This window comes from Diachasmimorpha longicaudata, chromosome 11 (genome assembly GCF_034640455.1).
Source record: "Diachasmimorpha longicaudata isolate KC_UGA_2023 chromosome 11, iyDiaLong2, whole genome shotgun sequence".
In the NCBI taxonomy this organism is placed as follows: domain Eukaryota; kingdom Metazoa; phylum Arthropoda; class Insecta; order Hymenoptera; family Braconidae; genus Diachasmimorpha; species Diachasmimorpha longicaudata.
The window spans coordinates 7,388,271-7,394,751 of NC_087235.1; the positions used below are offsets into that span (position 1 = coordinate 7,388,271).

The 6,481-nt window shown below is 43.8% G+C and overlaps 1 long non-coding RNA gene across 1 annotated transcript; it reads left to right on the top strand.

The window, feature by feature from the left end:
• Positions 1-3,863: 3,863 nt before the first annotated feature.
• On the top strand, positions 3,864-5,483 carry LOC135167274 (uncharacterized). The gene is made up of 2 exons (XR_010299830.1): positions 3,864-4,540; positions 4,720-5,483. It is a non-coding gene; the product is annotated as an uncharacterized LOC135167274 (long non-coding RNA).
• The last annotated feature ends 998 nt before the right edge of the window (positions 5,484-6,481 follow it).

Genomic DNA, 6,481 nt, shown 5'->3' on the forward strand with positions numbered 1-6,481 from the left:
TGAATGGTGCGGCAGTTGAGTGTCTTGTACTACTTTTGCCTGGCGGTAAGTGAAATAGCTTTACTACTGAATCGCCTAGCCATTGCTCGGGCGTTTCCACTGTCTCGAGTGATTATTTCCAGTGGAGAACCGAGCAGGGCTATCCAGGGTTTCAACAAAAAAAAAGGAGCAATTCCCAAATAAATGTTTGGTAAGAGAGGCGCGGTGCTGCAGGGCGTTGTGATTAAAAATAGAATAAATGACGATTTAATGGGCCTCCACGTGTTTTTCGAAAACTTTAAAAATAAAATCCGATGGCACATCGGACTCGCTGCAGTGTTTCCTCTGAACCCAGAGCCTCAATGTGTTACACAGCAAAGGGAACATAGTTTTCACTGCTGAGTCCGTGTCTAGATGCAAGTGTACACGTTAGTTAAATATTACAGTAAAAATAATAATTCCTATTTATTTTATCAATTCACTGTTATCTTTGTACCTCGACTGTGCGTCCGTGAGTTGTTGAATTAGATGATTGTGTCCCAGAGTCGATAGGAGAGAGAAAAAGACTGACTAATAAGTCATAGCCAAGCCAGTTTCTCACCCCCAGTGACCCAACGACTGATAAAGAATCCTCCATGTGGCTCATGTGTGATTAACGATAAAAGTTGACAATTTAAAAAATCTTCATTATGAATTTTATATATTTTTAAAAATAATTTTTATATTGATAATTCAGTTGCTGGGAGAGAACGGGGTATTCGTGGCAGCTGGCGACGCGTAACTAAACCAACTGGGTAGAAAACGTTAGATCACACACTGCCCCAGCTAGAGCCTGCCTTGCTCTACCCACGGACTGGTCACGTGATTTGGCCGTTGCGTCACAAGTTACCCCACACCATTCCAGGGGGGCTTCCAAGTTGGAGAGCGCGAGCGCGTCTCGCCTCTCTCAGCCACCGCCATCTTTACCCATTCCGACTGGACACCGACCATTTTTTGCCCCCTGCTTTTTTTTTCCTCCTCTCTCTCTCTCCCTCTCCCGCTTCGTACCCATTCCCCTCTTTTCTTCGTATTTTATTCTCGCGTGTTCTCGTTTCGGTGAATTTCAGATTCTTTTTATTTTCTTCATTGCACGAAGGCGTTTTTTCCCCTGTTGCCACGCAGTAGTTTCCTACTGTCGATTTCTCAATCACTCGGAGGCTTTTTTTTTAGATTTTCCGGTGGAGGAAGGGGAGATTTTTTAATGAAGGGTCACGAGGGGCTCGGGGGGTTTCATTCGAATTGAAGAATAATGAGAACGCGTTTTACGACTCGAGGGGTGAGGAAGAAAAGGGGAGGAACGCAGATGCTCTCGAACCCCCTGATCCTAGCCATGATGGAAGGTATTCACGTACACACTTGAGGTGAAAAGATACGTACACACATTGGAAATTATAAACTGGGTGTAACGGACGAGGGGAGGAAGTTACCAGAGATGAGAAAAGAGAGAAATACCAGAGAACAATGGAATTGTGAAGAAAAAAAATCAGAGAAAAGAATATGGAAAAAAAAGAGCATGAGGTTGAAAGAAACGCGTATTCCCGAGAGGCAGGTAAGGTACATACGATTTGTTTCTTTATAAAGCAGCGATGTGGCCGCCGGTTGAAGGGGCGTGAGGCACAGCAGGCGATTAAAATCCGGTGACCCAGTTGATACCTCAATATGGCGAACGGCCGTGACGATGCGTGTGCAATGCGGAAGTGCCCGTTTTATTTTCTTGTTTCATTAATTTTATTATCACGATACAATCGCCACGATACTATTTTAATCACACACGATGCCCGACAATTGTGGTGGAAAAAAAACTTGGGAAAATTGGGGAACGACTTGAAAAAAAAAAATCAAAAGAACACCAGATTCTGAGAGAATCACTTGGTAGAATCACGTATTTCCGATTGAACGGTGTTTCCAAATTGTTGATACGATGCCGTGCTCAATTGAACAAAGGAATTGTTGGAGAATGGGATGATTCACGAGTTTGAGAGTGGAATGATTTTCCGGAGGTAACACACAACCGAATGCGATGACGGGCTGCAGCGAACGAGAATGTCTAGTCGGAGTATCCGTCGCGGCACTCTAACTCGCCCCCACTTACTCTACTGCAACGTTGGCACGTCTGCGCACATCGCTACACGATACGATTGGTAGATTGGGTGGACGCGCGAGCCGCGGATTGGGTCACGTGACGCCACGACAGTGCTCGCTCCGGCGAATGGGGGGGACTGAGTGGAGTCGTTGCCGAGAGAATAGTCAGGAGGAGAGGAGAGGAGAGGCTGATGGTGGCCGAGAGAGAGAGAGAGAGGATGTGGTGGGGAGGAATTTCAAGAGAGAGAGCGCGCGCGCGCGCGACCTTTTAATCAAATGGCGGAACGTCGCACCACGAACGACGGTCGAACAGGAACTGGCTGTGCAGCGTGCGGTAACGCGTTACTTATGCCCGCGCTCCTTCAGCCATCGGTGTGGGAAACGAGGGCTCAAACAATGATGTGGCCCTCTTCGGTTTCCCTTCCTTTTTTTTTTTTGGGAGAAAGAAGGGGAATAGGAAACTCGGATGGGGGCGGGATTGCAAGAGTCAACGAGGGGTAGGAAATGGTCTTTGGACACGTGGGAGGTACCATGGACGCACGCGCGGTCAATGGCCATACTCTTTTACCCCTTTTATATAGGATTTTCCCCCTTTGGGGTTTTCGTGCGCCTGGCCTGCTCTGGTTTTCAACAATTTTCGTGGATATCCCCTCTCAACCCTCGGGAATTCGGGGGTTCTTATTACGTGGCCTTCTGAATCTATTGGGTAGACGATATATGGGTATTTTAGGAGTGAATTCGCCGGGGCGAAACCTTCGACCTATTTTTCTATCGATCTAGGGAGTTGGGAAGATTTTCAATGATGAATAAAAGTAGAACACTGCGGCTGTGCACACGAGACCAGAATATTGCATTTTTTTTTTAATTTGCTGGTTGATTTTTCGAGGTGTTGAGGAAATCCGAGGCTGCTCGGAGTTTTAAGATTTTCAGGGGAAATTGAGAAAGGATTGAGAAATGTTTTTCGTGGAACGGTAGCTATTGAGGTCAAAGTGCTCAGAAAATATGTAATTGGTTTGGAAATTTTGGAAAACTATGTCGCAATCACAGAGACAGGCTTGAATATTGATTGCCTTGAAGTAGGAAATTTAGTCATTCAAAAACCTTTTGCTTTTGAGAAAACTGATCGCGTCAAATATAACCATTATTGCGGCCACACTCTGGTGGTCAGACAGTAGCTTTTAATAGTTCCCTGATGAAATTCCGTTCTATTTCCGTTATCATTTCGTCTGCTCCCTAAAAACCCCCGAGAAAACGGAAAGAAACGATCACAAAAAAACAAAGCAAACTAATCTCTCAAAGTTCTTACCCTGATTGAGCCACGTGACTGATCGAGTACTTTGGAAAACGGCACACGCGAGGGGAAGGAACGAACAAGGGAAGGAAGAAAGAAAAATAGGGTGGAAGGAAGGGAACGCCATTGGCGTATTATCCCTCCGTCCTATTTTCCCGGTTCGGGAGTATCCGGGATGTGGCTGGCGATGATAGCCGAGAGTAGGGACAAGTCAAAAGGGGTGGAGAGGGAAAATATAAGTAGGTCGCTTGGAGGCCCGCACGTGTCGTCCTTGACTCACATAGCGATGTGCGCAAGCGCTTCTCTACTCTACGGTTGCCGCATTGCCGTTCGCTAGGGTTCTTTTTCTTTGTTCTCCCCATCCTCCAAAAACTACAGCCCCTCTCCTTTGTGTGGGTTTTCCGTACGTTTCACTAACACGTGTGTTTCATAGGTGCAGAACACAGCGAATGAACACGTACGTAATATCCTTCATTAGCATATTTTTAATTAACATCCAATCAACGAATTTTCGTCGCGAATTTTTGGGAATTTTTTTTTTTCCCAGTCCCTGGTAATGTTGCTCGGGTAATTATTCTATGGAGCAATAGTGTGCATGCGGGTATGTAATCCGTGTAAGCCAATGGGGCAAACAAGTATTACGAGAGCCTAGAGAGGCTGGCACTCCCCGCTCCTCTCTTTCATCTCGTCAAAAGAGGTTATCGTGGAATAAAAAAAATGTCACTTACATGCACACTTCCGCTAACAACACACTCAAATACCCACGGCTAGGCACGCACACGTGTGATGTAATGTTGGTAGAGCGCTTGAGAGAATTTATGTCACGGGAAAAACCAGTGGAAAATTCATTATTGAGAAATGCTTAGTTTTTTTTTCTCAAGTGGATTTTCTCGAGGGCCTCGCAGATGATGGATTCTTACGGAGCGATTAAAGCGGGGGTGGAAATATAGAAGAGAGTTCTCAGGGACATACGTAAGGGGCATTTGGGGATCAGATTGGGTATTATGCGGTGTATTGATCGGTTTGGGGTGGCCTCATGACGAATAGTCAGTCGTGCTGCGGTGGATTTGACCAATTCAAATCTTCGAGGCCTTTATTTTTTGGGGAATATTTGGAAGTGTTGCGGAAATGACATACAAAAAGTAAATGGTAATTAAAAAACATGTAAAATACCTGCTCATGTTACTCACTAATTGCGGAAGGACTATTGTGCAGTTTCAATGATGAATGGAAATCTTTGGAACACCTTTCCAACAAATTAATTCTTCCCCCCTATTTTTTTCTGATTATACAAAGTTTAATGCAATTTTTGGACGGTTTTTACACAGATAAGTTGCTAAGCGATGTGAATCCGCGCTGTCTGATTGAGTATGCCTGCAACTACTGGATGAACGTGCAGAGGCATTAGGCACAGTGGAGCAAAGGGGAAGAGGGGCAAAGAGAGGAAAATAGATGTCAGAGATGTCGTAACACGAGCTACTCACTCATCCCGATATTGCGTCCTTAATTCCCTGAAAACACGGAAACGATCGAGATGAATGCGATACGACAATGCCTCACGCAAGGGGCATTGCCGATTGTTTCGCTCAAAATCCAACTGAAATTCCATTTTTTTCGCATTCGACTGATAGCATTTGATATGAATACTTAGTAAAAATTCATTCGGGGTCGTTGTGGAGAGGAGAGGGGTAAACTGGACGGGCGCATTCTCGATTCGAGTACGCCCGGTTGTTATCACCAAACACTCGAGAGATAACGGTACTCCACGTGTTTCAGAGACCAGACGCATGAATTTGGATTGTATCGATTCTCTACTCCTCCCCGTGGCTCTTCATGTCCCACGAGCTATTCACTGGGAATATTTGCGTTATCTGGTAACACTTAACAAATCTTATGAATCGTACTTTTGCAGGGATCATTACTGTTGGATTGTTGGAGTGGATTTTTGGAATTTTGCAGGAGTTACAATGATTATTAAGTGTATAGATGAATTTTATCACACGTGTGATGATGATTTACTCAGATGTATATAGAGTTTTCGAGTATATACTCGAATTCGCAGCAACCATAAATAACTAACATAAATAAACAACCTAATTGGATACCAAATGATATACTTTTCATCAGTAATTGCCTCTCTTAGGAGGAAATTCACAATCTCTGAGGTTGAATTTCCTTCCAGGAAAGTCTCACGTTATAGCTAACCAACGATACGATGAACTCTTTATTCACATTTTAATGCTGAAATAAGTATTTCATCGAAGGTATATAAAGCGAAATTCACTCGCATAATTTCTAATAAAAAAATATCAAAGACGTTTGGGCCTTTAAGGTGCCTATTCTCCTTTTTTTGTTAGTCCCCTCCTAAGGCCCTTTGTTTACCTGTGTCTATTGTTTAGTGGATGAATTTCTGAGTGGTGAATTGAGGGACAAGATTCGATGTGTTATAAGAGGACGAAAGGGATCGTTACACATGGCCGCGATACACAAAGCGCTTCGACTATTATAGGAGGTTGTAACTCGATACAGGACCCCCTTCCCCTAGTGTCGTATTAGCGCCGCGTGATTGCTTCAATAACTCAAGGCATGCTTCAGATAAGACTCTCGGGTCTTATCTCCAGTGGTTACATATCCCACACGATGGGTTACGCAATGGAACAGTGGATGGAGTATTGAATTTTGAAAAAAGTCTTTTCCAAAAAGACCTGAACTCTTTATTCCGTTGAAGAGACGTCTCTTCGCGTTTCATTGAGCGTCAAATTCGTTGTCTAGTGTGTGAAGTCACTGATCGATTTTCTGGCACGTAAACGTATATTCAATTTTTAAAGTTTGATGAGAGACATTGTCTATTTCTGACTCAACGACTTGTTTATTACACGCGAGGAAATCCGAGTGCCTTTATTTTCTTGAATAGTCACCCGATAAGATAACCAATTACGTTGAGATAACAGGTGTTGAGAAAAACACAGCCGTACAAGGAAAAGAAAATAAAATGTAGGAAATATTTTTGCAAAAATAATTGAATATCCGTTGAAAATAGTTCAGGGGAGTGAGGAATGATTGCTTACCACGTGATTGCTGATTGAGCTG